This window comes from Lagenorhynchus albirostris, chromosome 20 (assembly GCF_949774975.1).
Source record: "Lagenorhynchus albirostris chromosome 20, mLagAlb1.1, whole genome shotgun sequence".
NCBI lineage: Eukaryota > Metazoa > Chordata > Mammalia > Artiodactyla > Delphinidae > Lagenorhynchus > Lagenorhynchus albirostris.
This window is the reverse complement of record NC_083114.1, coordinates 21,302,343-21,329,553: the sequence shown is the minus strand read 5'-3', so window position 1 is coordinate 21,329,553 and position 27,211 is coordinate 21,302,343. Positions and strand designations below refer to the sequence as shown.

The 27,211-nt window shown below is 68.2% G+C and overlaps 12 non-coding genes across 12 annotated transcripts; all 12 read right to left on the bottom strand.

Annotated features, from left to right (window-relative positions):
* Window positions 1–1,327: 1,327 nt before the first annotated feature.
* On the bottom strand, window positions 1,328–1,446 carry LOC132512263 (5S ribosomal RNA). Its single transcript, XR_009537996.1, has one exon. It is a non-coding gene; the product is annotated as a 5S ribosomal RNA (ribosomal RNA).
* A 2,685-nt stretch (window positions 1,447–4,131) lies between these two features.
* Window positions 4,132–4,250, bottom strand: LOC132512262 (5S ribosomal RNA). Its single transcript, XR_009537995.1, has one exon. It is a non-coding gene; the product is annotated as a 5S ribosomal RNA (ribosomal RNA).
* Window positions 4,251–5,187: 937 nt separating this feature from the next.
* Window positions 5,188–5,306, bottom strand: LOC132512261 (5S ribosomal RNA). The gene has a single exon (XR_009537994.1). It is a non-coding gene; the product is annotated as a 5S ribosomal RNA (ribosomal RNA).
* A 2,692-nt stretch (window positions 5,307–7,998) lies between these two features.
* On the bottom strand, window positions 7,999–8,117 carry LOC132512260 (5S ribosomal RNA). The gene has a single exon (XR_009537993.1). It is a non-coding gene; the product is annotated as a 5S ribosomal RNA (ribosomal RNA).
* Window positions 8,118–10,842: 2,725 nt separating this feature from the next.
* On the bottom strand, window positions 10,843–10,961 carry LOC132512259 (5S ribosomal RNA). The gene has a single exon (XR_009537992.1). It is a non-coding gene; the product is annotated as a 5S ribosomal RNA (ribosomal RNA).
* A 2,727-nt stretch (window positions 10,962–13,688) lies between these two features.
* LOC132512257 (5S ribosomal RNA) lies at window positions 13,689–13,807 on the bottom strand. The gene has a single exon (XR_009537991.1). It is a non-coding gene; the product is annotated as a 5S ribosomal RNA (ribosomal RNA).
* A 2,722-nt stretch (window positions 13,808–16,529) lies between these two features.
* LOC132512255 (5S ribosomal RNA) lies at window positions 16,530–16,648 on the bottom strand. The gene has a single exon (XR_009537989.1). It is a non-coding gene; the product is annotated as a 5S ribosomal RNA (ribosomal RNA).
* A 937-nt stretch (window positions 16,649–17,585) lies between these two features.
* On the bottom strand, window positions 17,586–17,704 carry LOC132512254 (5S ribosomal RNA). Its single transcript, XR_009537988.1, has one exon. It is a non-coding gene; the product is annotated as a 5S ribosomal RNA (ribosomal RNA).
* A 937-nt stretch (window positions 17,705–18,641) lies between these two features.
* Window positions 18,642–18,760, bottom strand: LOC132512253 (5S ribosomal RNA). The gene has a single exon (XR_009537987.1). It is a non-coding gene; the product is annotated as a 5S ribosomal RNA (ribosomal RNA).
* Window positions 18,761–21,451: 2,691 nt separating this feature from the next.
* LOC132512252 (5S ribosomal RNA) lies at window positions 21,452–21,570 on the bottom strand. Its single transcript, XR_009537986.1, has one exon. It is a non-coding gene; the product is annotated as a 5S ribosomal RNA (ribosomal RNA).
* A 2,728-nt stretch (window positions 21,571–24,298) lies between these two features.
* On the bottom strand, window positions 24,299–24,417 carry LOC132512251 (5S ribosomal RNA). Its single transcript, XR_009537985.1, has one exon. It is a non-coding gene; the product is annotated as a 5S ribosomal RNA (ribosomal RNA).
* A 937-nt stretch (window positions 24,418–25,354) lies between these two features.
* LOC132512250 (5S ribosomal RNA) lies at window positions 25,355–25,473 on the bottom strand. The gene has a single exon (XR_009537984.1). It is a non-coding gene; the product is annotated as a 5S ribosomal RNA (ribosomal RNA).
* Between the last annotated feature and the right edge of the window lie 1,738 nt (window positions 25,474–27,211).

Here is a 27,211-nt window from a genome sequence, read left to right as displayed (position 1 = left end):
CTGCAATAAGAAGCCAGTGTCCCCTTCTTGGCCTGAGGGTCCCTTTGGTTTAGTGGCCACAGTTCCGCCAGCAGGCCCCTCCTGGTCCTATACCATGCACTAAGTACATCTGCAGCTGCAGACTCCAAACCCCTGGTCTCTGGGCACCTCCTCTGTGTCTCAGCTGTCCCTGTCCACAGAGAGCCTCATACAAGAAGTTGCTTCCAAACTGGGAGGTTCCACATCTGGGCAGGTCCAGCTCCAGGCCCAGTGAAGGGCATGAAGAAGGCTGAGGCTCTGGACTCCAGCCAGGCCTTCAGCAGGCCTCTGAGGCCAAGGTCTTCCTAGTCTCAAGAGGGGCCAAGAGACGCAATGTGTCATTTGAACAAGTGAGTCAGCGGGCGGTGAGCGAATGAATGACCGCTCGAGGGGATGTATGCCGGCCACCGGGCCCTGTTTGACTGTCCAGCCTCAGCTTACCTGACCCTGGTTACCAGGGAATGCCACTCTGGGCCCTCCTTTTCATCCCCCTCCCTCACTGTGACCTCACCACCTGCCCCATTATGACCCAGTCTGGCTCCCAGTTAAAACTGGAGGGCAGGGGGCCCAGGCAGTCCTGGGACCAACGGCCATGGGTGAGCGAAACTACTACCGAGCCGAGCCGTTCACTGGCCCCATCCCCAGGAAATGCCAGGAGCAAGGATACTCAATTCTTCTGATCCCGGTCAGCTTCATCTTGCTCAACGTGGGGATCAACGTGGTGACTATGGTCAGGGCAGGATCTGTGCAGCGCGGTTGGGGGAGCCCTGGGGTCTTGAAGGGGCTGAGGTGGGAGGGCTGCTGGGGTGTGACCGGACAAGGGTTGGATTTCAGGGCTCACCCTGCTCCCGGCCTCCCCCCTCCCCTTCTTCCCTCAACTCTGGAGGCATCTGAAGAGATTCTTGCGGGCACTTTTCAATCGTATTTTCCACAAAGGTGAGTGGGCGCCGGCGTGGGTTCAGGGGATGTGGGCCTGTCCCCTTTCTTCTATCCCTGCCTTGATTCTCAGCCCCTCAGGAACCCAGGCCCTGACCCATCTCGCCTTTCCCCACAGACAAGCAAGCCAGCTGTGTAGGCAGCCATCGCATGTGCATGCGCTGCTCCGTGGATCCCAAGAACCTGTGCTCAAGAGTTTCTTCCCGCTTCTGCCATCGCCCAAGCTTCCTGCTCGGGCAGGCAAACCACCTTGACTACTGCCTGCAGCGGGGCTCGGCGGGGGCGGAGCCGGCTGCCCCCCACCCCCACCCCCACCCCCCCCCCCCCCGCCGCGGGCGAGTGAAGGAGAAGGCGGGCGGAGCGGGAGGCAAAAAGCCTACAGCACCCGGTATTCCCAGGCGGTCTCCCATCCAAGTACTAACCAGGCCCGACCCTGCTTAGCTTCCGAGATCAGACGAGATCGGGCGCGTTCAGGGTGGTATGGCCGTAGACGGGGGCGGGGGCCGCGGGCTGCCTCTTGAGGCCCACTTTCGCTGGCGCTGGCGCCTTAACGCCAGCCCGGCGGCCGGCCCGCCCCGGCAGGGCCCCCTCGCCCGCCCAGGCAGGGGGAACGGAGGTCTCGGGTATCGGGCGGCGGCGGAGGGTTTGGCGACCACCTCCCAGCCCAGGGCGGCCGTGACCCAGCAAACCCTTCGGCGCTTGGCGCCCCGCCCAAGATCCCGCACGTCGCTCACAGGTCCCTTGGGCCTCGGCCCTGCCCGCCCACGCGGCGCTAGGCGCAGCCCGGCCGCAGCCCGGGCCGGCCCTCCTGCCTGACAGCAGCTGGCCCGAAGCCACTGGGAGCCACCATTGAGTCGCCACGGCCCCTCAGCCCCGGCCAGGCCACCCTTGCCCCCACAGCCCCCGCCGAGCTCAGGACCCCGCCCCTGGTGGCCGGCAGGCCCGGGGAAGCGGCCCCTGCCCTCGATCCCGCTCCCGCACCCGGCCGCGGTGACACGCCAGAGGGGCGGGGTGGTGTGTGGGGGGGCTTCTGTCGGAGGGAGCTGTGGAGGGACACACCGGCACACAGGTGGCGGCGCCGGGGCTGGGCGCCGGTGGGGGCGGCCAGGTGCAGGTCGAGGGGCTCGCGGGCCGAAAGGACGGCAACTGGGCCCGCGGCGGAGTCTGGGTCTGGAGGGCTCTGAGCCTCCATCCGCTCTGGTGCCTCGGGGCTACCGGCCCGAAGCCTGGTAGCGCGACACCCCACCGGCCCACAGACGTAGCCTCCCCAGCTGTGCTCACAGCGAGTCCAACCGCAGCCTGCACCCCTCCACGGGACACTTGGATTACTCCCGCGATCCCCACGAGGTGCGGCACCCGGCGGCCGAATGGGCTGAGATCCTGCCCTTGCGGCGCCCTGTGGCCACCTCCGCCTCCCTCACGGTACTGGCCGAGGCCTCGGACCAGCGGGCCCCGGCTCCCAGCTCAGCGCTGCTCCTCCGCCCCTCTCACCTCCTGCCCGACGTCCAGGCTACCGAGCACCCTCCACCCCCGCCCACCTTCATGCCACTCAGCCGGAACCCGGGAGGCAATGCCAACTACCAGGTGTATGACCGTCTGGTGCTGAAGCGGCAACCGCAGGAGGGCCAAGCGCGGGCCAACTCGCTGCTACCTTCCACCTCGGCCTCCAGGCCCTCTCTGCACGGGAGCCAGACTGGGAAAATGAACTTACCAGCAGCAAATGGGGGCAGGGGCAGGGGGCGGCAGGGCATGGAGAGAGGAATAAAGAGCGCCAGAGTCCAGGAAACATTGGTGGTCTGTGGCTTGGAAGCGCCACTCCTTCTGCCAGCCTGGGTCCCTGCGCTTGGCTTCCTGCAATAAGAAGCCAGTGTCCCCTTCTTGGCCTGAGGGTCCCTTTGGTTTAGTGGCCACAGTTCCGCCAGCAGGCCCCTCCTGGTCCTATACCATGCACTAAGTACATCTGCAGCTGCAGACTCCAAACCCCTGGTCTCTGGGCACCTCCTCTGTGTCTCAGCTGTCCCTGTCCACAGAGAGCCTCATACAAGAAGTTGCTTCCAAACTGGGAGGTTCCACATCTGGGCAGGTCCAGCTCCAGGCCCAGTGAAGGGCATGAAGAAGGCTGAGGCTCTGGACTCCAGCCAGGCCTTCAGCAGGCCTCTGAGGCCAAGGTCTTCCTAGTCTCAAGAGGGGCCAAGAGACGCAATGTGTCATTTGAACAAGTGAGTCAGCGGGCGGTGAGCGAATGAATGACCGCTCGAGGGGATGTATGCCGGCCACCGGGCCCTGTTTGACTGTCCAGCCTCAGCTTACCTGACCCTGGTTACCAGGGAATGCCACTCTGGGCCCTCCTTTTCATCCCCCTCCCTCACTGTGACCTCACCACCTGCCCCATTATGACCCAGTCTGGCTCCCAGTTAAAACTGGAGGGCAGGGGGCCCAGGCAGTCCTGGGACCAACGGCCATGGGTGAGCGAAACTACTACCGAGCCGAGCCGTTCACTGGCCCCATCCCCAGGAAATGCCAGGAGCAAGGATACTCAATTCTTCTGATCCCGGTCAGCTTCATCTTGCTCAACGTGGGGATCAACGTGGTGACTATGGTCAGGGCAGGATCTGTGCAGCGCGGTTGGGGGAGCCCTGGGGTCTTGAAGGGGCTGAGGTGGGAGGGCTGCTGGGGTGTGACCGGACAAGGGTTGGATTTCAGGGCTCACCCTGCTCCCGGCCTCCCCCCTCCCCTTCTTCCCTCAACTCTGGAGGCATCTGAAGAGATTCTTGCGGGCACTTTTCAATCGTATTTTCCACAAAGGTGAGTGGGCGCCGGCGTGGGTTCAGGGGATGTGGGCCTGTCCCCTTTCTTCTATCCCTGCCTTGATTCTCAGCCCCTCAGGAACCCAGGCCCTGACCCATCTCGCCTTTCCCCACAGACAAGCAAGCCAGCTGTGTAGGCAGCCATCGCATGTGCATGCGCTGCTCCGTGGATCCCAAGAACCTGTGCTCAAGAGTTTCTTCCCGCTTCTGCCATCGCCCAAGCTTCCTGCTCGGGCAGGCAAACCACCTTGACTACTGCCTGCAGCGGGGCTCGGCGGGGGCGGAGCCGGCTGCCCCCCACCCCCACCCCCACCCCCCCCCCCCCGCCGCGGGCGAGTGAAGGAGAAGGCGGGCGGAGCGGGAGGCAAAAAGCCTACAGCACCCGGTATTCCCAGGCGGTCTCCCATCCAAGTACTAACCAGGCCCGACCCTGCTTAGCTTCCGAGATCAGACGAGATCGGGCGCGTTCAGGGTGGTATGGCCGTAGACGGGGGCGGGGGCCGCGGGCTGCCTCTTGAGGCCCACTTTCGCTGGCGCTGGCGCCTTAACGCCAGCCCGGCGGCCGGCCCGCCCCGGCAGGGCCCCCTCGCCCGCCCAGGCAGGGGGAACGGAGGTCTCGGGTATCGGGCGGCGGCGGAGGGTTTGGCGACCACCTCCCAGCCCAGGGCGGCCGTGACCCAGCAAACCCTTCGGCGCTTGGCGCCCCGCCCAAGATCCCGCACGTCGCTCACAGGCACGTGGCCCCGGAGGCTTCAGGGCCCGGGGCCCGCGGTCCCTTGGGCCTCGGCCCTGCCCGCCCACGCGGCGCTAGGCGCAGCCCGGCCGCAGCCCGGGCCGGCCCTCCTGCCCGACAGCAGCTGGCCCGAAGCCACTGGGAGCCACCATTGAGTCGCCACGGCCCCTCAGCCCCGGCCAGGCCACCCTTGCCCCCACAGCCCCCGCCGAGCTCAGGACCCCGCCCCTGGTGGCCGGCAGGCCCGGGGAAGCGGCCCCTGCCCTCGATCCCGCTCCCGCACCCGGCCGCGGTGACACGCCAGAGGGGCGGGGTGGTGTGGGGGGGGGGCTTTTGTCGGAGGGAGCTGTGGAGGGACACACCGGCACACAGGTGGCGGCGCCGGGGCTGGGCGCCGGTGGGGGCGGCCAGGTGCAGGTCGAGGGGCTCGCGGGCCGAAAGGACGGCAACTGGGCCCGCGGCGGAGTCTGAGTCCGGGCCAGCCGCCCCAGGAGCGTCTGGGGTGCGGCTGCCTTCCAGGGCCGCCTTCTGGCCGCCTGGCCGGCCGGGCCGGCGGGGAGCGCCCCCGCCGGCGCGCGCCGTGGTGGGAGGGGCCTGAGGAGGCGGGGCCTGCAGCGGGGCCCGGCGGGGGCGGTGCCGGCGGCCCCCGCCGCGGGCGAGTGAAGGAGAAGGCGGGCGGAGCGGGAGGCAAAAAGCCTACAGCACCCGGTATTCCCAGGCGGTCTCCCATCCAAGTACTAACCAGGCCCGACCCTGCTTAGCTTCCGAGATCAGACGAGATCGGGCGCGTTCAGGGTGGTATGGCCGTAGACGGGGGCGGGGGCCGCGGGCTGCCTCTTGAGGCCCACTTTCGCTGGCGCTGGCGCCTTAACGCCAGCCCGGCGGCCGGGCCGGCCCGCCCCGGCAGGGCCCCCTCGCCCGCCCAGGCAGGGGGAACGGAGGTCTCGGGTATCGGGCGGCGGCGGAGGGTTTGGCGACCACCTCCCAGCCCAGGGCGGCCGTGACCCAGCAAACCCTTCGGCGCTTGGCGCCCCGCCCAAGATCCCGCACGTCGCTCACAGGTCCCTTGGGCCTCGGCCCTGCCCGCCCACGCGGCGCTAGGCGCAGCCCGGCCGCAGCCCGGGCCGGCCCTCCTGCCTGACAGCAGCTGGCCCGAAGCCACTGGGAGCCACCATTGAGTCGCCACGGCCCCTCAGCCCCGGCCAGGCCACCCTTGCCCCCACAGCCCCCGCCGAGCTCAGGACCCCGCCCCTGGTGGCCGGCAGGCCCGGGGAAGCGGCCCCTGCCCTCGATCCCGCTCCCGCACCCGGCCGCGGTGACACGCCAGAGGGGCGGGGTGGTGTGTGGGGGGGCTTCTGTCGGAGGGAGCTGTGGAGGGACACACCGGCACACAGGTGGCGGCGCCGGGGCTGGGCGCCGGTGGGGGCGGCCAGGTGCAGGTCGAGGGGCTCGCGGGCCGAAAGGACGGCAACTGGGCCCGCGGCGGAGTCTGGGTCTGGAGGGCTCTGAGCCTCCATCCGCTCTGGTGCCTCGGGGCTACCGGCCCGAAGCCTGGTAGCGCGACACCCCACCGGCCCACAGACGTAGCCTCCCCAGCTGTGCTCACAGCGAGTCCAACCGCAGCCTGCACCCCTCCACGGGACACTTGGATTACTCCCGCGATCCCCACGAGGTGCGGCACCCGGCGGCCGAATGGGCTGAGATCCTGCCCTTGCGGCGCCCTGTGGCCACCTCCGCCTCCCTCACGGTACTGGCCGAGGCCTCGGACCAGCGGGCCCCGGCTCCCAGCTCAGCGCTGCTCCTCCGCCCCTCTCACCTCCTGCCCGACGTCCAGGCTACCGAGCACCCTCCACCCCCGCCCACCTTCATGCCACTCAGCCGGAACCCGGGAGGCAATGCCAACTACCAGGTGTATGACCGTCTGGTGCTGAAGCGGCAACCGCAGGAGGGCCAAGCGCGGGCCAACTCGCTGCTACCTTCCACCTCGGCCTCCAGGCCCTCTCTGCACGGGAGCCAGACTGGGAAAATGAACTTACCAGCAGCAAATGGGGGCAGGGGCAGGGGGCGGCAGGGCATGGAGAGAGGAATAAAGAGCGCCAGAGTCCAGGAAACATTGGTGGTCTGTGGCTTGGAAGCGCCACTCCTTCTGCCAGCCTGGGTCCCTGCGCTTGGCTTCCTGCAATAAGAAGCCAGTGTCCCCTTCTTGGCCTGAGGGTCCCTTTGGTTTAGTGGCCACAGTTCCGCCAGCAGGCCCCTCCTGGTCCTATACCATGCACTAAGTACATCTGCAGCTGCAGACTCCAAACCCCTGGTCTCTGGGCACCTCCTCTGTGTCTCAGCTGTCCCTGTCCACAGAGAGCCTCATACAAGAAGTTGCTTCCAAACTGGGAGGTTCCACATCTGGGCAGGTCCAGCTCCAGGCCCAGTGAAGGGCATGAAGAAGGCTGAGGCTCTGGACTCCAGCCAGGCCTTCAGCAGGCCTCTGAGGCCAAGGTCTTCCTAGTCTCAAGAGGGGCCAAGAGACGCAATGTGTCATTTGAACAAGTGAGTCAGCGGGCGGTGAGCGAATGAATGACCGCTCGAGGGGATGTATGCCGGCCACCGGGCCCTGTTTGACTGTCCAGCCTCAGCTTACCTGACCCTGGTTACCAGGGAATGCCACTCTGGGCCCTCCTTTTCATCCCCCTCCCTCACTGTGACCTCACCACCTGCCCCATTATGACCCAGTCTGGCTCCCAGTTAAAACTGGAGGGCAGGGGGCCCAGGCAGTCCTGGGACCAACGGCCATGGGTGAGCGAAACTACTACCGAGCCGAGCCGTTCACTGGCCCCATCCCCAGGAAATGCCAGGAGCAAGGATACTCAATTCTTCTGATCCCGGTCAGCTTCATCTTGCTCAACGTGGGGATCAACGTGGTGACTATGGTCAGGGCAGGATCTGTGCAGCGCGGTTGGGGGAGCCCTGGGGTCTTGAAGGGGCTGAGGTGGGAGGGCTGCTGGGGTGTGACCGGACAAGGGTTGGATTTCAGGGCTCACCCTGCTCCCGGCCTCCCCCCTCCCCTTCTTCCCTCAACTCTGGAGGCATCTGAAGAGATTCTTGCGGGCACTTTTCAATCGTATTTTCCACAAAGGTGAGTGGGCGCCGGCGTGGGTTCAGGGGATGTGGGCCTGTCCCCTTTCTTCTATCCCTGCCTTGATTCTCAGCCCCTCAGGAACCCAGGCCCTGACCCATCTCGCCTTTCCCCACAGACAAGCAAGCCAGCTGTGTAGGCAGCCATCGCATGTGCATGCGCTGCTCCGTGGATCCCAAGAACCTGTGCTCAAGAGTTTCTTCCCGCTTCTGCCATCGCCCAAGCTTCCTGCTCGGGCAGGCAAACCACCTTGACTACTGCCTGCAGCGGGGCTCGGCGGGGGCGGAGCCGGCTGCCCCCCACCCCCACCCCCACCCCCCCCCCCCCCCGCCGCGGGCGAGTGAAGGAGAAGGCGGGCGGAGCGGGAGGCAAAAAGCCTACAGCACCCGGTATTCCCAGGCGGTCTCCCATCCAAGTACTAACCAGGCCCGACCCTGCTTAGCTTCCGAGATCAGACGAGATCGGGCGCGTTCAGGGTGGTATGGCCGTAGACGGGGGCGGGGGCCGCGGGCTGCCTCTTGAGGCCCACTTTCGCTGGCGCTGGCGCCTTAACGCCAGCCCGGCGGCCGGCCCGCCCCGGCAGGGCCCCCTCGCCCGCCCAGGCAGGGGGAACGGAGGTCTCGGGTATCGGGCGGCGGCGGAGGGTTTGGCGACCACCTCCCAGCCCAGGGCGGCCGTGACCCAGCAAACCCTTCGGCGCTTGGCGCCCCGCCCAAGATCCCGCACGTCGCTCACAGGCACGTGGCCCCGGAGGCTTCAGGGCCCGGGGCCCGCGGTCCCTTGGGCCTCGGCCCTGCCCGCCCACGCGGCGCTAGGCGCAGCCCGGCCGCAGCCCGGGCCGGCCCTCCTGCCCGACAGCAGCTGGCCCGAAGCCACTGGGAGCCACCATTGAGTCGCCACGGCCCCTCAGCCCCGGCCAGGCCACCCTTGCCCCCACAGCCCCCGCCGAGCTCAGGACCCCGCCCCTGGTGGCCGGCAGGCCCGGGGAAGCGGCCCCTGCCCTCGATCCCGCTCCCGCACCCGGCCGCGGTGACACGCCAGAGGGGCGGGGTGGTGTGGGGGGGGGGCTTTTGTCGGAGGGAGCTGTGGAGGGACACACCGGCACACAGGTGGCGGCGCCGGGGCTGGGCGCCGGTGGGGGCGGCCAGGTGCAGGTCGAGGGGCTCGCGGGCCGAAAGGACGGCAACTGGGCCCGCGGCGGAGTCTGGGTCTGGAGGGCTCTGAGCCTCCATCCGCTCTGGTGCCTCGGGGCTACCGGCCTGAAGCCTGGTAGCGCGACACCCCACCGGCCCACAGACGTAGCCTCCCCAGCTGTGCTCACAGCGAGTCCAACCGCAGCCCGCACCCCTCCACGGGACACTTGGATTACTCCCGCGATCCCCACGAGGTGCGGCACCCGGCGGCCGAATGGGCTGAGATCCTGCCCTTGCGGCGCCCTGTGGCCACCTCCGCCTCCCTCACGGTACTGGCCGAGGCCTCGGACCAGCGGGCCCCGGCTCCCAGCTCAGCGCTGCTCCTCCGCCCCTCTCACCTCCTGCCCGACGTCCAGGCTACCGAGCACCCTCCACCCCCGCCCACCTTCATGCCACTCAGCCGGAACCCGGGAGGCCATGCCAACTACCAGGTGTATGACAGTCTGGTGCTGAAGCGGCAACCGCAGGAGGGCCAAGCGCGGGCCAACTCGCTGCTACCTTCCACCTCGGCCTCCAGGCCCTCTCTGCACGGGAGCCAGACTGGGAAAATGAACTTACCAGCAGCAAATGGGGGCAGGGGCAGGGGGCGGCAGGGCATGGAGAGAGGAATAAAGAGCGCCAGAGTCCAGGAAACATTGGTGGTCTGTGGCTTGGAAGCGCCACTCCTTCTGCCAGCCTGGGTCCCTGCGCTTGGCTTCCTGCAATAAGAAGCCAGTGTCCCCTTCTTGGCCTGAGGGTCCCTTTGGTTTAGTGGCCACAGTTCCGCCAGCAGGCCCCTCCTGGTCCTATACCATGCACTAAGTACATCTGCAGCTGCAGACTCCAAACCCCTGGTCTCTGGGCACCTCCTCTGTGTCTCAGCTGTCCCTGTCCACAGAGAGCCTCATACAAGAAGTTGCTTCCAAACTGGGAGGTTCCACATCTGGGCAGGTCCAGCTCCAGGCCCAGTGAAGGGCATGAAGAAGGCTGAGGCTCTGGACTCCAGCCAGGCCTTCAGCAGGCCTCTGAGGCCAAGGTCTTCCTAGTCTCAAGAGGGGCCAAGAGACGCAATGTGTCATTTGAACAAGTGAGTCAGCGGGCGGTGAGCGAATGAATGACCGCTCGAGGGGATGTATGCCGGCCACCGGGCCCTGTTTGACTGTCCAGCCTCAGCTTACCTGACCCTGGTTACCAGGGAATGCCACTCTGGGCCCTCCTTTTCATCCCCCTCCCTCACTGTGACCTCACCACCTGCCCCATTATGACCCAGTCTGGCTCCCAGTTAAAACTGGAGGGCAGGGGGCCCAGGCAGTCCTGGGACCAACGGCCATGGGTGAGCGAAACTACTACCGAGCCGAGCCGTTCACTGGCCCCATCCCCAGGAAATGCCAGGAGCAAGGATACTCAATTCTTCTGATCCCGGTCAGCTTCATCTTGCTCAACGTGGGGATCAACGTGGTGACTATGGTCAGGGCAGGATCTGTGCAGCGCGGTTGGGGGAGCCCTGGGGTCTTGAAGGGGCTGAGGTGGGAGGGCTGCTGGGGTGTGACCGGACAAGGGTTGGATTTCAGGGCTCACCCTGCTCCCGGCCTCCCCCCTCCCCTTCTTCCCTCAACTCTGGAGGCATCTGAAGAGATTCTTGCGGGCACTTTTCAATCGTATTTTCCACAAAGGTGAGTGGGCGCCGGCGTGGGTTCAGGGGATGTGGGCCTGTCCCCTTTCTTCTATCCCTGCCTTGATTCTCAGCCCCTCAGGAACCCAGGCCCTGACCCATCTCGCCTTTCCCCACAGACAAGCAAGCCAGCTGTGTAGGCAGCCATCGCATGTGCATGCGCTGCTCCGTGGATCCCAAGAACCTGTGCTCAAGAGTTTCTTCCCGCTTCTGCCATCGCCCAAGCTTCCTGCTCGGGCAGGCAAACCACCTTGACTACTGCCTGCAGCGGGGCTCGGCGGGGGCGGAGCCGGCTGCCCCCCACCCCCACCCCCACCCCCCCCCCCCCCGCCGCGGGCGAGTGAAGGAGAAGGCGGGCGGAGCGGGAGGCAAAAAGCCTACAGCACCCGGTATTCCCAGGCGGTCTCCCATCCAAGTACTAACCAGGCCCGACCCTGCTTAGCTTCCGAGATCAGACGAGATCGGGCGCGTTCAGGGTGGTATGGCCGTAGACGGGGGCGGGGGCCGCGGGCTGCCTCTTGAGGCCCACTTTCGCTGGCGCTGGCGCCTTAACGCCAGCCCGGCGGCCGGCCCGCCCCGGCAGGGCCCCCTCGCCCGCCCAGGCAGGGGGAACGGAGGTCTCGGGTATCGGGCGGCGGCGGAGGGTTTGGCGACCACCTCCCAGCCCAGGGCGGCCGTGACCCAGCAAACCCTTCGGCGCTTGGCGCCCCGCCCAAGATCCCGCACGTCGCTCACAGGCACGTGGCCCCGGAGGCTTCAGGGCCCGGGGCCCGCGGTCCCTTGGGCCTCGGCCCTGCCCGCCCACGCGGCGCTAGGCGCAGCCCGGCCGCAGCCCGGGCCGGCCCTCCTGCCCGACAGCAGCTGGCCCGAAGCCACTGGGAGCCACCATTGAGTTGCCACGGCCCCTCAGCCCCGGCCAGGCCACCCTTGCCCCCACAGCCCCCGCCGAGCTCAGGACCCCGCCCCTGGTGGCCGGCAGGCCCGCGGAAGCGGCCCCTGCCCTCGATCCCGCTCCCGCACCCGGCCGCGGTGACACGCCAGAGGGGCGGGGTGGTGTGGAGGGGGGCTTCTGTCGGAGGGAGCTGTGGAGGGACACACCGGCACACAGGTGGCGGCGCCGGGGCTGGGCGCCGGTGGGGGCGGCCAGGTGCAGGTCGAGGGGCTCGCGGGCCGAAAGGACGGCAACTGGGCCCGCGGCGGAGTCTGGGTCTGGAGGGCTCTGAGCCTCCATCCGCTCTGGTGCCTCGGGGCTACCGGCCCGAAGCCTGGTAGCGCGACACCCCACCGGCCCACAGACGTAGCCTCCCCAGCTGTGCTCACAGCGAGTCCAACCGCAGCCTGCACCCCTCCACGGGACACTTGGATTACTCCCGCGATCCCCACGAGGTGCGGCACCCGGCGGCCGAATGGGCTGAGATCCTGCCCTTGCGGCGCCCTGTGGCCACCTCCGCCTCCCTCACGGTACTGGCCGAGGCCTCGGACCAGCGGGCCCCGGCTCCCAGCTCAGCGCTGCTCCTCCGCCCCTCTCACCTCCTGCCCGACGTCCAGGCTACCGAGCACCCTCCACCCCCACCCACCTTCATGCCACTCAGCCGGAACCCGGGAGGCAATGCCAACTACCAGGTGTATGACAGTCTGGTGCTGAAGCGGCAACCGCAGGAGGGCCAAGCGCGGGCCAACTCGCTGCTACCTTCCACCTCGGCCTCCAGGCCCTCTCTGCACGGGAGCCAGACTGGGAAAATGAACTTACCAGCAGCAAATGGGGGCAGGGGCAGGGGGCGGCAGGGCATGGAGAGAGGAATAAAGAGCGCCAGAGTCCAGGAAACATTGGTGGTCTGTGGCTTGGAAGCGCCACTCCTTCTGCCAGCCTGGGTCCCTGCGCTTGGCTTCCTGCAATAAGAAGCCAGTGTCCCCTTCTTGGCCTGAGGGTCCCTTTGGTTTAGTGGCCACAGTTCCGCCAGCAGGCCCCTCCTGGTCCTATACCATGCACTAAGTACATCTGCAGCTGCAGACTCCAAACCCCTGGTCTCTGGGCACCTCCTCTGTGTCTCAGCTGTCCCTGTCCACAGAGAGCCTCATACAAGAAGTTGCTTCCAAACTGGGAGGTTCCACATCTGGGCAGGTCCAGCTCCAGGCCCAGTGAAGGGCATGAAGAAGGCTGAGGCTCTGGACTCCAGCCAGGCCTTCAGCAGGCCTCTGAGGCCAAGGTCTTCCTAGTCTCAAGAGGGGCCAAGAGACGCAATGTGTCATTTGAACAAGTGAGTCAGCGGGCGGTGAGCGAATGAATGACCGCTCGAGGGGATGTATGCCGGCCACCGGGCCCTGTTTGACTGTCCAGCCTCAGCTTACCTGACCCTGGTTACCAGGGAATGCCACTCTGGGCCCTCCTTTTCATCCCCCTCCCTCACTGTGACCTCACCACCTGCCCCATTATGACCCAGTCTGGCTCCCAGTTAAAACTGGAGGGCAGGGGGCCCAGGCAGTCCTGGGACCAACGGCCATGGGTGAGCGAAACTACTACCGAGCCGAGCCGTTCACTGGCCCCATCCCCAGGAAATGCCAGGAGCAAGGATACTCAATTCTTCTGATCCCGGTCAGCTTCATCTTGCTCAACGTGGGGATCAACGTGGTGACTATGGTCAGGGCAGGATCTGTGCAGCGCGGTTGGGGGAGCCCTGGGGTCTTGAAGGGGCTGAGGTGGGAGGGCTGCTGGGGTGTGACCGGACAAGGGTTGGATTTCAGGGCTCACCCTGCTCCCGGCCTCCCCCCTCCCCTTCTTCCCTCAACTCTGGAGGCATCTGAAGAGATTCTTGCGGGCACTTTTCAATCGTATTTTCCACAAAGGTGAGTGGGCGCCGGCGTGGGTTCAGGGGATGTGGGCCTGTCCCCTTTCTTCTATCCCTGCCTTGATTCTCAGCCCCTCAGGAACCCAGGCCCTGACCCATCTCGCCTTTCCCCACAGACAAGCAAGCCAGCTGTGTAGGCAGCCATCGCATGTGCATGCGCTGCTCCGTGGATCCCAAGAACCTGTGCTCAAGAGTTTCTTCCCGCTTCTGCCATCGCCCAAGCTTCCTGCTCGGGCAGGCAAACCACCTTGACTACTGCCTGCAGCGGGGCTCGGCGGGGGCGGAGCCGGCTGCCCCCCACCCCCACCCCCACCCCCCCCCCCCCCCCCGCCGCGGGCGAGTGAAGGAGAAGGCGGGCGGAGCGGGAGGCAAAAAGCCTACAGCACCCGGTATTCCCAGGCGGTCTCCCATCCAAGTACTAACCAGGCCCGACCCTGCTTAGCTTCCGAGATCAGACGAGATCGGGCGCGTTCAGGGTGGTATGGCCGTAGACGGGGGCGGGGGCCGCGGGCTGCCTCTTGAGGCCCACTTTCGCTGGCGCTGGCGCCTTAACGCCAGCCCGGCGGCCGGCCCGCCCCGGCAGGGCCCCCTCGCCCACCCAGGCAGGGGGAACGGAGGTCTCGGGTATCGGGCGGCGGCGGAGGGTTTGGCGACCACCTCCCAGCCCAGGGCGGCCGTGACCCAGCAAACCCTTCGGCGCTTGGCGCCCCGCCCAAGATCCCGCACGTCGCTCACAGGCACGTGGCCCCGGAGGCTTCAGGGCCCGGGGCCCGCGGTCCCTTGGGCCTCGGCCCTGCCCGCCCACGCGGCGCTAGGCGCAGCCCGGCCGCAGCCCGGGCCGGCCCTCCTGCCCGACAGCAGCTGGCCCGAAGCCACTGGGAGCCACCATTGAGTCGCCACGGCCCCTCAGCCCCGGCCAGGCCACCCTTGCCCCCACAGCCCCCGCCGAGCTCAGGACCCCGCCCCTGGTGGCCGGCAGGCCCGCGGAAGCGGCCCCTGCCCTCGATCCCGCTCCCGCACCCGGCCGCGGTGACACGCCAGAGGGGCGGGGTGGTGGTGGTGGGGGCTTTTGTCGGAGGGAGCTGTGGAGGGACACACCGGCACACAGGTGGCGGCGCCGGGGCTGGGCGCCGGTGGGGGCGGCCAGGTGCAGGTCGAGGGGCTCGCGGGCCGAAAGGACGGCAACTGGGCCCGCGGCGGAGTCTGGGTCTGGAGGGCTCTGAGCCTCCATCCGCTCTGGTGCCTCGGGGCTACCGGCCCGAAGCCTGGTAGCGCGACACCCCACCGGCCCACAGACGTAGCCTCCCCAGCTGTGCTCACAGCGAGTCCAACCGCAGCCTGCACCCCTCCACGGGACACTTGGATTACTCCCGCGATCCCCACGAGGTGCGGCACCCGGCGGCCGAATGGGCTGAGATCCTGCCCTTGCGCCGCCCTGTGGCCACCTCCGCCTCCCTCACGGTACTGGCCGAGGCCTCGGACCAGCGGGCCCCGGCTCCCAGCTCAGCGCTGCTCCTCCGCCCCTCTCACCTCCTGCCCGACGTCCAGGCTACCGAGCACCCTCCACCCCCGCCCACCTTCATGCCACTCAGCCGGAACCCGGGAGGCAATGCCAACTACCAGGTGTATGACCGTCTGGTGCTGAAGCGGCAACCGCAGGAGGGCCAAGCGCGGGCCAACTCGCTGCTACCTTCCACCTCGGCCTCCAGGCCCTCTCTGCACGGGAGCCAGACTGGGAAAATGAACTTACCAGCAGCAAATGGGGGTAGGGGCAGGGGGCGGCAGGGCATGGAGAGAGGAATAAAGAGCGCCAGAGTCCAGGAAACATTGGTGGTCTGTGGCTTGGAAGCGCCACTCCTTCTGCCAGCCTGGGTCCCTGCGCTTGGCTTCCTGCAATAAGAAGCCAGTGTCCCCTTCTTGGCCTGAGGGTCCCTTTGGTTTAGTGGCCACAGTTCCGCCAGCAGGCCCCTCCTGGTCCTATACCATGCACTAAGTACATCTGCAGCTGCAGACTCCAAACCCCTGGTCTCTGGGCACCTCCTCTGTGTCTCAGCTGTCCCTGTCCACAGAGAGCCTCATACAAGAAGTTGCTTCCAAACTGGGAGGTTCCACATCTGGGCAGGTCCAGCTCCAGGCCCAGTGAAGGGCATGAAGAAGGCTGAGGCTCTGGACTCCAGCCAGGCCTTCAGCAGGCCTCTGAGGCCAAGGTCTTCCTAGTCTCAAGAGGGGCCAAGAGACGCAATGTGTCATTTGAACAAGTGAGTCAGCGGGCGGTGAGCGAATGAATGACCGCTCGAGGGGATGTATGCCGGCCACCGGGCCCTGTTTGACTGTCCAGCCTCAGCTTACCTGACCCTGGTTACCAGGGAATGCCACTCTGGGCCCTCCTTTTCATCCCCCTCCCTCACTGTGACCTCACCACCTGCCCCATTATGACCCAGTCTGGCTCCCAGTTAAAACTGGAGGGCAGGGGGCCCAGGCAGTCCTGGGACCAACGGCCATGGGTGAGCGAAACTACTACCGAGCCGAGCCGTTCACTGGCCCCATCCCCAGGAAATGCCAGGAGCAAGGATACTCAATTCTTCTGATCCCGGTCAGCTTCATCTTGCTCAACGTGGGGATCAACGTGGTGACTATGGTCAGGGCAGGATCTGTGCAGCGCGGTTGGGGGAGCCCTGGGGTCTTGAAGGGGCTGAGGTGGGAGGGCTGCTGGGGTGTGACCGGACAAGGGTTGGATTTCAGGGCTCACCCTGCTCCCGGCCTCCCCCCTCCCCTTCTTCCCTCAACTCTGGAGGCATCTGAAGAGATTCTTGCGGGCACTTTTCAATCGTATTTTCCACAAAGGTGAGTGGGCGCCGGCGTGGGTTCAGGGGATGTGGGCCTGTCCCCTTTCTTCTATCCCTGCCTTGATTCTCAGCCCCTCAGGAACCCAGGCCCTGACCCATCTCGCCTTTCCCCACAGACAAGCAAGCCAGCTGTGTAGGCAGCCATCGCATGTGCATGCGCTGCTCCGTGGATCCCAAGAACCTGTGCTCAAGAGTTTCTTCCCGCTTCTGCCATCGCCCAAGCTTCCTGCTCGGGCAGGCAAACCACCTTGACTACTGCCTGCAGCGGGGCTCGGCGGGGGCGGAGCCGGCTGCCCCCCACCCCCACCCCCACCCCCCCCCCCCGCCGCGGGCGAGTGAAGGAGAAGGCGGGCGGAGCGGGAGGCAAAAAGCCTACAGCACCCGGTATTCCCAGGCGGTCTCCCATCCAAGTACTAACCAGGCCCGACCCTGCTTAGCTTCCGAGATCAGACGAGATCGGGCGCGTTCAGGGTGGTATGGCCGTAGACGGGGGCGGGGGCCGCGGGCTGCCTCTTGAGGCCCACTTTCGCTGGCGCTGGCGCCTTAACGCCAGCCCGGCGGCCGGCCCGCCCCGGCAGGGCCCCCTCGCCCGCCCAGGCAGGGGGAACGGAGGTCTCGGGTATCGGGCGGCGGCGGAGGGTTTGGCGACCACCTCCCAGCCCAGGGCGGCCGTGACCCAGCAAACCCTTCGGCGCTTGGCGCCCCGCCCAAGATCCCGCACGTCGCTCACAGGCACGTGGCCCCGGAGGCTTCAGGGCCCGGGGCCCGCGGTCCCTTGGGCCTCGGCCCTGCCCGCCCACGCGGCGCTAGGCGCAGCCCGGCCGCAGCCCGGGCCGGCCCTCCTGCCCGACAGCAGCTGGCCCGAAGCCACTGGGAGCCACCATTGAGTCGCCACGGCCCCTCAGCCCCGGCCAGGCCACCCTTGCCCCCACAGCCCCCGCCGAGCTCAGGACCCCGCCCCTGGTGGCCGGCAGGCCCGGGGAAGCGGCCCCTGCCCTCGATCCCGCTCCCGCACCCGGCCGCGGTGACACGCCAGAGGGGCGGGGTGGTGTGGGGGGGGGGCTTTTGTCGGAGGGAGCTGTGGAGGGACACACCGGCACACAGGTGGCGGCGCCGGGGCTGGGCGCCGGTGGGGGCGGCCAGGTGCAGGTCGAGGGGCTCGCGGGCCGAAAGGACGGCAACTGGGCCCGCGGCGGAGTCTGAGTCCGGGCCAGCCGCCCCAGGAGCGTCTGGGGTGCGGCTGCCTTCCAGGGCCGCCTTCTGGCCGCCTGGCCGGCCGGGCCGGCGGGGAGCGCCCCCGCCGGCGCGCGCCGTGGTGGGAGGGGCCTGAGGAGGCGGGGCCTGCAGCGGGGCCCGGCGGGGGCGGTGCCGGCGGCCCCCGCCGCGGGCGAGTGAAGGAGAAGGCGGGCGGAGCGGGAGGCAAAAAGCCTACAGCACCCGGTATTCCCAGGCGGTCTCCCATCCAAGTACTAACCAGGCCCGACCCTGCTTAGCTTCCGAGATCAGACGAGATCGGGCGCGTTCAGGGTGGTATGGCCGTAGACGGGGGCGGGGGCCGCGGGCTGCCTCTTGAGGCCCACTTTCGCTGGCGCTGGCGCCTTAACGCCAGCCCGGCGGCCGGCCCGCCCCGGCAGGGCCCCCTCGCCCGCCCAGGCAGGGGGAACGGAGGTCTCGGGTATCGGGCGGCGGCGGAGGGTTTGGCGACCACCTCCCAGCCCAGGGCGGCCGTGACCCAGCAAACCCTTCGGCGCTTGGCGCCCCGCCCAAGATCCCGCACGTCGCTCACAGGCACGTGGCCCCGGAGGCTTCAGGGCCCGGGGCCCGCGGTCCCTTGGGCCTCGGCCCTGCCCGCCCACGCGGCGCTAGGCGCAGCCCGGCCGCAGCCCGGGCCGGCCCTCCTGCCCGACAGCAGCTGGCCCGAAGCCACTGGGAGCCACCATTGAGTCGCCACGGCCCCTCAGCCCCGGCCAGGCCACCCTTGCCCCCACAGCCCCCGCCGAGCTCAGGACCCCGCCCCTGGTGGCCGGCAGGCCCGGGGAAGCGGCCCCTGCCCTCGATCCCGCTCCCGCACCCGGCCGCGGTGACACGCCAGAGGGGCGGGGTGGTGTGGGGGGGGGGCTTTTGTCGGAGGGAGCTGTGGAGGGACACACCGGCACACAGGTGGCGGCGCCGGGGCTGGGCGCCGGTGGGGGCGGCCAGGTGCAGGTCGAGGGGCTCGCGGGCCGAAAGGACGGCAACTGGGCCCGCGGCGGAGTCTGAGTCCGGGCCAGCCGCCCCAGGAGCGTCTGGGGTGCGGCTGCCTTCCAGGGCCGCCTTCTGGCCGCCTGGCCGGCCGGGCCGGCGGGGAGCGCCCCCGCCGGCGCGCGCCGTGGTGGGAGGGGCCTGAGGAGGCGGGGCCTGCAGCGGGGCCCGGCGGGGGCGGTGCCGGCGGCCCCCGCCGCGGGCGAGTGAAGGAGAAGGCGGGCGGAGCGGGAGGCAAAAAGCCTACAGCACCCGGTATTCCCAGGCGGTCTCCCATCCAAGTACTAACCAGGCCCGACCCTGCTTAGCTTCCGAGATCAGACGAGATCGGGCGCGTTCAGGGTGGTATGGCCGTAGACGGGGGCGGGGGCCGCGGGCTGCCTCTTGAGGCCCACTTTCGCTGGCGCTGGCGCCTTAACGCCAGCCCGGCGGCCGGCCCGCCCCGGCAGGGCCCCCTCGCCCGCCCAGGCAGGGGGAACGGAGGTCTCGGGTATCGGGCGGCGGCGGAGGGTTTGGCGACCACCTCCCAGCCCAGGGCGGCCGTGACCCAGCAAACCCTTCGGCGCTTGGCGCCCCGCCCAAGATCCCGCACGTCGCTCACAGGTCCCTTGGGCCTCGGCCCTGCCCGCCCACGCGGCGCTAGGCGCAGCCCGGCCGCAGCCCGGGCCGGCCCTCCTGCCTGACAGCAGCTGGCCCGAAGCCACTGGGAGCCACCATTGAGTCGCCACGGCCCCTCAGCCCCGGCCAGGCCACCCTTGCCCCCACAGCCCCCGCCGAGCTCAGGACCCCGCCCCTGGTGGCCGGCAGGCCCGGGGAAGCGGCCCCTGCCCTCGATCCCGCTCCCGCACCCGGCCGCGGTGACACGCCAGAGGGGCGGGGTGGTGTGTGGGGGGGCTTCTGTCGGAGGGAGCTGTGGAGGGACACACCGGCACACAGGTGGCGGCGCCGGGGCTGGGCGCCGGTGGGGGCGGCCAGGTGCAGGTCGAGGGGCTCGCGGGCCGAAAGGACGGCAACTGGGCCCGCGGCGGAGTCTGGGTCTGGAGGGCTCTGAGCCTCCATCCGCTCTGGTGCCTCGGGGCTACCGGCCCGAAGCCTGGTAGCGCGACACCCCACCGGCCCACAGACGTAGCCTCCCCAGCTGTGCTCACAGCGAGTCCAACCGCAGCCTGCACCCCTCCACGGGACACTTGGATTACTCCCGCGATCCCCACGAGGTGCGGCACCCGGCGGCCGAATGGGCTGAGATCCTGCCCTTGCGGCGCCCTGTGGCCACCTCCGCCTCCCTCACGGTACTGGCCGAGGCCTCGGACCAGCGGGCCCCGGCTCCCAGCTCAGCGCTGCTCCTCCGCCCCTCTCACCTCCTGCCCGACGTCCAGGCTACCGAGCACCCTCCACCCCCGCCCACCTTCATGCCACTCAGCCGGAACCCGGGAGGCAATGCCAACTACCAGGTGTATGACCGTCTGGTGCTGAAGCGGCAACCGCAGGAGGGCCAAGCGCGGGCCAACTCGCTGCTACCTTCCACCTCGGCCTCCAGGCCCTCTCTGCACGGGAGCCAGACTGGGAAAATGAACTTACCAGCAGCAAATGGGGGCAGGGGCAGGGGGCGGCAGGGCATGGAGAGAGGAATAAAGAGCGCCAGAGTCCAGGAAACATTGGTGGTCTGTGGCTTGGAAGCGCCACTCCTTCTGCCAGCCTGGGTCCCTGCGCTTGGCTTCCTGCAATAAGAAGCCAGTGTCCCCTTCTTGGCCTGAGGGTCCCTTTGGTTTAGTGGCCACAGTTCCGCCAGCAGGCCCCTCCTGGTCCTATACCATGCACTAAGTACATCTGCAGCTGCAGACTCCAAACCCCTGGTCTCTGGGCACCTCCTCTGTGTCTCAGCTGTCCCTGTCCACAGAGAGCCTCATACAAGAAGTTGCTTCCAAACTGGGAGGTTCCACATCTGGGCAGGTCCAGCTCCAGGCCCAGTGAAGGGCATGAAGAAGGCTGAGGCTCTGGACTCCAGCCAGGCCTTCAGCAGGCCTCTGAGGCCAAGGTCTTCCTAGTCTCAAGAGGGGCCAAGAGACGCAATGTGTCATTTGAACAAGTGAGTCAGCGGGCGGTGAGCGAATGAATGACCGCTCGAGGGGATGTATGCCGGCCACCGGGCCCTGTTTGACTGTCCAGCCTCAGCTTACCTGACCCTGGTTACCAGGGAATGCCACTCTGGGCCCTCCTTTTCATCCCCCTCCCTCACTGTGACCTCACCACCTGCCCCATTATGACCCAGTCTGGCTCCCAGTTAAAACTGGAGGGCAGGGGGCCCAGGCAGTCCTGGGACCAACGGCCATGGGTGAGCGAAACTACTACCGAGCCGAGCCGTTCACTGGCCCCATCCCCAGGAAATGCCAGGAGCAAGGATACTCAATTCTTCTGATCCCGGTCAGCTTCATCTTGCTCAACGTGGGGATCAACGTGGTGACTATGGTCAGGGCAGGATCTGTGCAGCGCGGTTGGGGGAGCCCTGGGGTCTTGAAGGGGCTGAGGTGGGAGGGCTGCTGGGGTGTGACCGGACAAGGGTTGGATTTCAGGGCTCACCCTGCTCCCGGCCTCCCCCCTCCCCTTCTTCCCTCAACTCTGGAGGCATCTGAAGAGATTCTTGCGGGCACTTTTCAATCGTATTTTCCACAAAGGTGAGTGGGCGCCGGCGTGGGTTCAGGGGATGTGGGCCTGTCCCCTTTCTTCTATCCCTGCCTTGATTCTCAGCCCCTCAGGAACCCAGGCCCTGACCCATCTCGCCTTTCCCCACAGACAAGCAAGCCAGCTGTGTAGGCAGCCATCGCATGTGCATGCGCTGCTCCGTGGATCCCAAGAACCTGTGCTCAAGAGTTTCTTCCCGCTTCTGCCATCGCCCAAGCTTCCTGCTCGGGCAGGCAAACCACCTTGACTACTGCCTGCAGCGGGGCTCGGCGGGGGCGGAGCCGGCTGCCCCCACCCCCACCCCCACCCCCCCCCCCCCCCCCCCCGCCGCGGGCGAGTGAAGGAGAAGGCGGGCGGAGCGGGAGGCAAAAAGCCTACAGCACCCGGTATTCCCAGGCGGTCTCCCATCCAAGTACTAACCAGGCCCGACCCTGCTTAGCTTCCGAGATCAGACGAGATCGGGCGCGTTCAGGGTGGTATGGCCGTAGACGGGGGCGGGGGCCGCGGGCTGCCTCTTGAGGCCCACTTTCGCTGGCGCTGGCGCCTTAACGCCAGCCCGGCGGCCGGCCCGCCCCGGCAGGGCCCCCTCGCCCGCCCAGGCAGGGGGAACGGAGGTCTCGGGTATCGGGCGGCGGCGGAGGGTTTGGCGACCACCTCCCAGCCCAGGGCGGCCGTGACCCAGCAAACCCTTCGGCGCTTGGCGCCCCGCCCAAGATCCCGCACGTCGCTCACAGGCACGTGGCCCCGGAGGCTTCAGGGCCCGGGGCCCGCGGTCCCTTGGGCCTCGGCCCTGCCCGCCCACGCGGCGCTAGGCGCAGCCCGGCCGCAGCCCGGGCCGGCCCTCCTGCCCGACAGCAGCTGGCCCGAAGCCACTGGGAGCCACCATTGAGTCGCCACGGCCCCTCAGCCCCGGCCAGGCCACCCTTGCCCCCACAGCCCCCGCCGAGCTCAGGACCCCGCCCCTGGTGGCCGGCAGGCCCGGGGAAGCGGCCCCTGCCCTCGATCCCGCTCCCGCACCCGGCCGCGGTGACACGCCAGAGGGGCGGGGTGGTGTGGGGGGGGGGCTTTTGTCGGAGGGAGCTGTGGAGGGACACACCGGCACACAGGTGGCGGCGCCGGGGCTGGGCGCCGGTGGGGGCGGCCAGGTGCAGGTCGAGGGGCTCGCGGGCCGAAAGGACGGCAACTGGGCCCGCGGCGGAGTCTGGGTCTGGAGGGCTCTGAGCCTCCATCCGCTCTGGTGCCTCGGGGCTACCGGCCCGAAGCCTGGTAGCGCGACACCCCACCGGCCCACAGACGTAGCCTCCCCAGCTGTGCTCACAGCGAGTCCAACCGCAGCCCGCACCCCTCCACGGGACACTTGGATTACTCCCGCGATCCCCACGAGGTGCGGCACCCGGCGGCCGAATGGGCTGAGATCCTGCCCTTGCGGCGCCCTGTGGCCACCTCCGCCTCCCTCACGGTACTGGCCGAGGCCTCGGACCAGCGGGCCCCGGCTCCCAGCTCAGCGCTGCTCCTCCGCCCCTCTCACCTCCTGCCCGACGTCCAGGCTACCGAGCACCCTCCACCCCCGCCCACCTTCATGCCACTCAGCCGGAACCCGGGAGGCCATGCCAACTACCAGGTGTATGACAGTCTGGTGCTGAAGCGGCAACCGCAGGAGGGCCAAGCGCGGGCCAACTCGCTGCTACCTTCCACCTCGGCCTCCAGGCCCTCTCTGCACGGGAGCCAGACTGGGAAAATGAACTTACCAGCAGCAAATGGGGGCAGGGGCAGGGGGCGGCAGGGCATGGAGAGAGGAATAAAGAGCGCCAGAGTCCAGGAAACATTGGTGGTCTGTGGCTTGGAAGCGCCACTCCTTCTGCCAGCCTGGGTCCCTGCGCTTGGCTTCCTGCAATAAGAAGCCAGTGTCCCCTTCTTGGCCTGAGGGTCCCTTTGGTTTAGTGGCCACAGTTCCGCCAGCAGGCCCCTCCTGGTCCTATACCATGCACTAAGTACATCTGCAGCTGCAGACTCCAAACCCCTGGTCTCTGGGCACCTCCTCTGTGTCTCAGCTGTCCCTGTCCACAGAGAGCCTCATACAAGAAGTTGCTTCCAAACTGGGAGGTTCCACATCTGGGCAGGTCCAGCTCCAGGCCCAGTGAAGGGCATGAAGAAGGCTGAGGCTCTGGACTCCAGCCAGGCCTTCAGCAGGCCTCTGAGGCCAAGGTCTTCCTAGTCTCAAGAGGGGCCAAGAGACGCAATGCGTCATTTGAACAAGTGAGTCAGCGGGCGGTGAGCGAATGAATGACCGCTCGAGGGGATGTATGCCGGCCACCGGGCCCTGTTTGACTGTCCAGCCTCAGCTTACCTGACCCTGGTTACCAGGGAATGCCACTCTGGGCCCTCCTTTTCATCCCCCTCCCTCACTGTGACCTCACCACCTGCCCCATTATGACCCAGTCTGGCTCCCAGTTAAAACTGGAGGGCAGGGGGCCCAGGCAGTCCTGGGACCAACGGCCATGGGTGAGCGAAACTACTACCGAGCCGAGCCGTTCACTGGCCCCATCCCCAGGAAATGCCAGGAGCAAGGATACTCAATTCTTCTGATCCCGGTCAGCTTCATCTTGCTCAACGTGGGGATCAACGTGGTGACTATGGTCAGGGCAGGATCTGTGCAGCGCGGTTGGGGGAGCCCTGGGGTCTTGAAGGGGCTGAGGTGGGAGGGCTGCTGGGGTGTGACCGGACAAGGGTTGGATTTCAGGGCTCACCCTGCTCCCGGCCTCCCCCCTCCCCTTCTTCCCTCAACTCTGGAGGCATCTGAAGAGATTCTTGCGGGCACTTTTCAATCGTATTTTCCACAAAGGTGAGTGGGCGCCGGCGTGGGTTCAGGGGATGTGGGCCTGTCCCCTTTCTTCTATCCCTGCCTTGATTCTCAGCCCCTCAGGAACCCAGGCCCTGACCCATCTCGCCTTTCCCCACAGACAAGCAAGCCAGCTGTGTAGGCAGCCATCGCATGTGCATGCGCTGCTCCGTGGATCCCAAGAACCTGTGCTCAAGAGTTTCTTCCCGCTTCTGCCATCGCCCAAGCTTCCTGCTCGGGCAGGCAAACCACCTTGACTACTGCCTGCAGCGGGGCTCGGCGGGGGCGGAGCCGGCTGCCCCCCACCCCCACCCCCACCCCCCCCCCCCCCCCCGCCGCGGGCGAGTGAAGGAGAAGGCGGGCGGAGCGGGAGGCAAAAAGCCTACAGCACCCGGTATTCCCAGGCGGTCTCCCATCCAAGTACTAACCAGGCCCGACCCTGCTTAGCTTCCGAGATCAGACGAGATCGGGCGCGTTCAGGGTGGTATGGCCGTAGACGGGGGCGGGGGCCGCGGGCTGCCTCTTGAGGCCCACTTTCGCTGGCGCTGGCGCCTTAACGCCAGCCCGGCGGCCGGCCCGCCCCGGCAGGGCCCCCTCGCCCGCCCAGGCAGGGGGAACGGAGGTCTCGGGTATCGGGCGGCGGCGGAGGGTTTGGCGACCACCTCCCAGCCCAGGGCGGCCGTGACCCAGCAAACCCTTCGGCGCTTGGCGCCCCGCCCAAGATCCCGCACGTCGCTCACAGGCACGTGGCCCCGGAGGCTTCAGGGCCCGGGGCCCGCGGTCCCTTGGGCCTCGGCCCTGCCCGCCCACGCGGCGCTAGGCGCAGCCCGGCCGCAGCCCGGGCCGGCCCTCCTGCCCGACAGCAGCTGGCCCGAAGCCACTGGGAGCCACCATTGAGTCGCCACGGCCCCTCAGCCCCGGCCAGGCCACCCTTGCCCCCACAGCCCCCGCCGAGCTCAGGACCCCGCCCCTGGTGGCCGGCAGGCCCGGGGAAGCGGCCCCTGCCCTCGATCCCGCTCCCGCACCCGGCCGCGGTGACACGCCAGAGGGGCGGGGTGGTGTGGGGGGGGGGCTTTTGTCGGAGGGAGCTGTGGAGGGACACACCGGCACACAGGTGGCGGCGCCGGGGCTGGGCGCCGGTGGGGGCGGCCAGGTGCAGGTCGAGGGGCTCGCGGGCCGAAAGGACGGCAACTGGGCCCGCGGCGGAGTCTGAGTCCGGGCCAGCCGCCCCAGGAGCGTCTGGGGTGCGGCTGCCTTCCAGGGCCGCCTTCTGGCCGCCTGGCCGGCCGGGCCGGCGGGGAGCGCCCCCGCCGGCGCGCGCCGTGGTGGGAGGGGCCTGAGGAGGCGGGGCCTGCAGCGGGGCCCGGCGGGGGCGGTGCCGGCGGCCCCCGCCGCGGGCGAGTGAAGGAGAAGGCGGGCGGAGCGGGAGGCAAAAAGCCTACAGCACCCGGTATTCCCAGGCGGTCTCCCATCCAAGTACTAACCAGGCCCGACCCTGCTTAGCTTCCGAGATCAGACGAGATCGGGCGCGTTCAGGGTGGTATGGCCGTAGACGGGGGCGGGGGCCGCGGGCTGCCTCTTGAGGCCCACTTTCGCTGGCGCTGGCGCCTTAACGCCAGCCCGGCGGCCGGCCCGCCCCGGCAGGGCCCCCTCGCCCGCCCAGGCAGGGGGAACGGAGGTCTCGGGTATCGGGCGGCGGCGGAGGGTTTGGCGACCACCTCCCAGCCCAGGGCGGCCGTGACCCAGCAAACCCTTCGGCGCTTGGCGCCCCGCCCAAGATCCCGCACGTCGCTCACAGGCACGTGGCCCCGGAGGCTTCAGGGCCCGGGGCCCGCGGTCCCTTGGGCCTCGGCCCTGCCCGCCCACGCGGCGCTAGGCGCAGCCCGGCCGCAGCCCGGGCCGGCCCTCCTGCCCGACAGCAGCTGGCCCGAAGCCACTGGGAGCCACCATTGAGTCGCCACGGCCCCTCAGCCCCGGCCAGGCCACCCTTGCCCCCACAGCCCCCGCCGAGCTCAGGACCCCGCCCCTGGTGGCCGGCAGGCCCGGGGAAGCGGCCCCTGCCCTCGATCCCGCTCCCGCACCCGGCCGCGGTGACACGCCAGAGGGGCGGGGTGGTGTGGGGGGGGGGCTTTTGTCGGAGGGAGCTGTGGAGGGACACACCGGCACACAGGTGGCGGCGCCGGGGCTGGGCGCCGGTGGGGGCGGCCAGGTGCAGGTCGAGGGGCTCGCGGGCCGAAAGGACGGCAACTGGGCCCGCGGCGGAGTCTGGGTCTGGAGGGCTCTGAGCCTCCATCCGCTCTGGTGCCTCGGGGCTACCGGCCCGAAGCCTGGTAGCGCGACACCCCACCGGCCCACAGACGTAGCCTCCCCAGCTGTGCTCACAGCGAGTCCAACCGCAGCCCGCACCCCTCCACGGGACACTTGGATTACTCCCGCGATCCCCACGAGGTGCGGCACCCGGCGGCCGAATGGGCTGAGATCCTGCCCTTGCGGCGCCCTGTGGCCACCTCCGCCTCCCTCACGGTACTGGCCGAGGCCTCGGACCAGCGGGCCCCGGCTCCCAGCTCAGCGCTGCTCCTCCGCCCCTCTCACCTCCTGCCCGACGTCCAGGCTACCGAGCACCCTCCACCCCCGCCCACCTTCATGCCACTCAGCCGGAACCCGGGAGGCCATGCCAACTACCAGGTGTATGACAGTCTGGTGCTGAAGCGGCAACCGCAGGAGGGCCAAGCGCGGGCCAACTCGCTGCTACCTTCCACCTCGGCCTCCAGGCCCTCTCTGCACGGGAGCCAGACTGGGAAAATGAACTTACCAGCAGCAAATGGGGGCAGGGGCAGGGGGCGGCAGGGCATGGAGAGAGGAATAAAGAGCGCCAGAGTCCAGGAAACATTGGTGGTCTGTGGCTTGGAAGCGCCACTCCTTCTGCCAGCCTGGGTCCCTGCGCTTGGCTTCCTGCAATAAGAAGCCAGTGTCCCCTTCTTGGCCTGAGGGTCCCTTTGGTTTAGTGGCCACAGTTCCGCCAGCAGGCCCCTCCTGGTCCTATACCATGCACTAAGTACATCTGCAGCTGCAGACTCCAAACCCCTGGTCTCTGGGCACCTCCTCTGTGTCTCAGCTGTCCCTGTCCACAGAGAGCCTCATACAAGAAGTTGCTTCCAAACTGGGAGGTTCCACATCTGGGCAGGTCCAGCTCCAGGCCCAGTGAAGGGCATGAAGAAGGCTGAGGCTCTGGACTCCAGCCAGGCCTTCAGCAGGCCTCTGAGGCCAAGGTCTTCCTAGTCTCAAGAGGGGC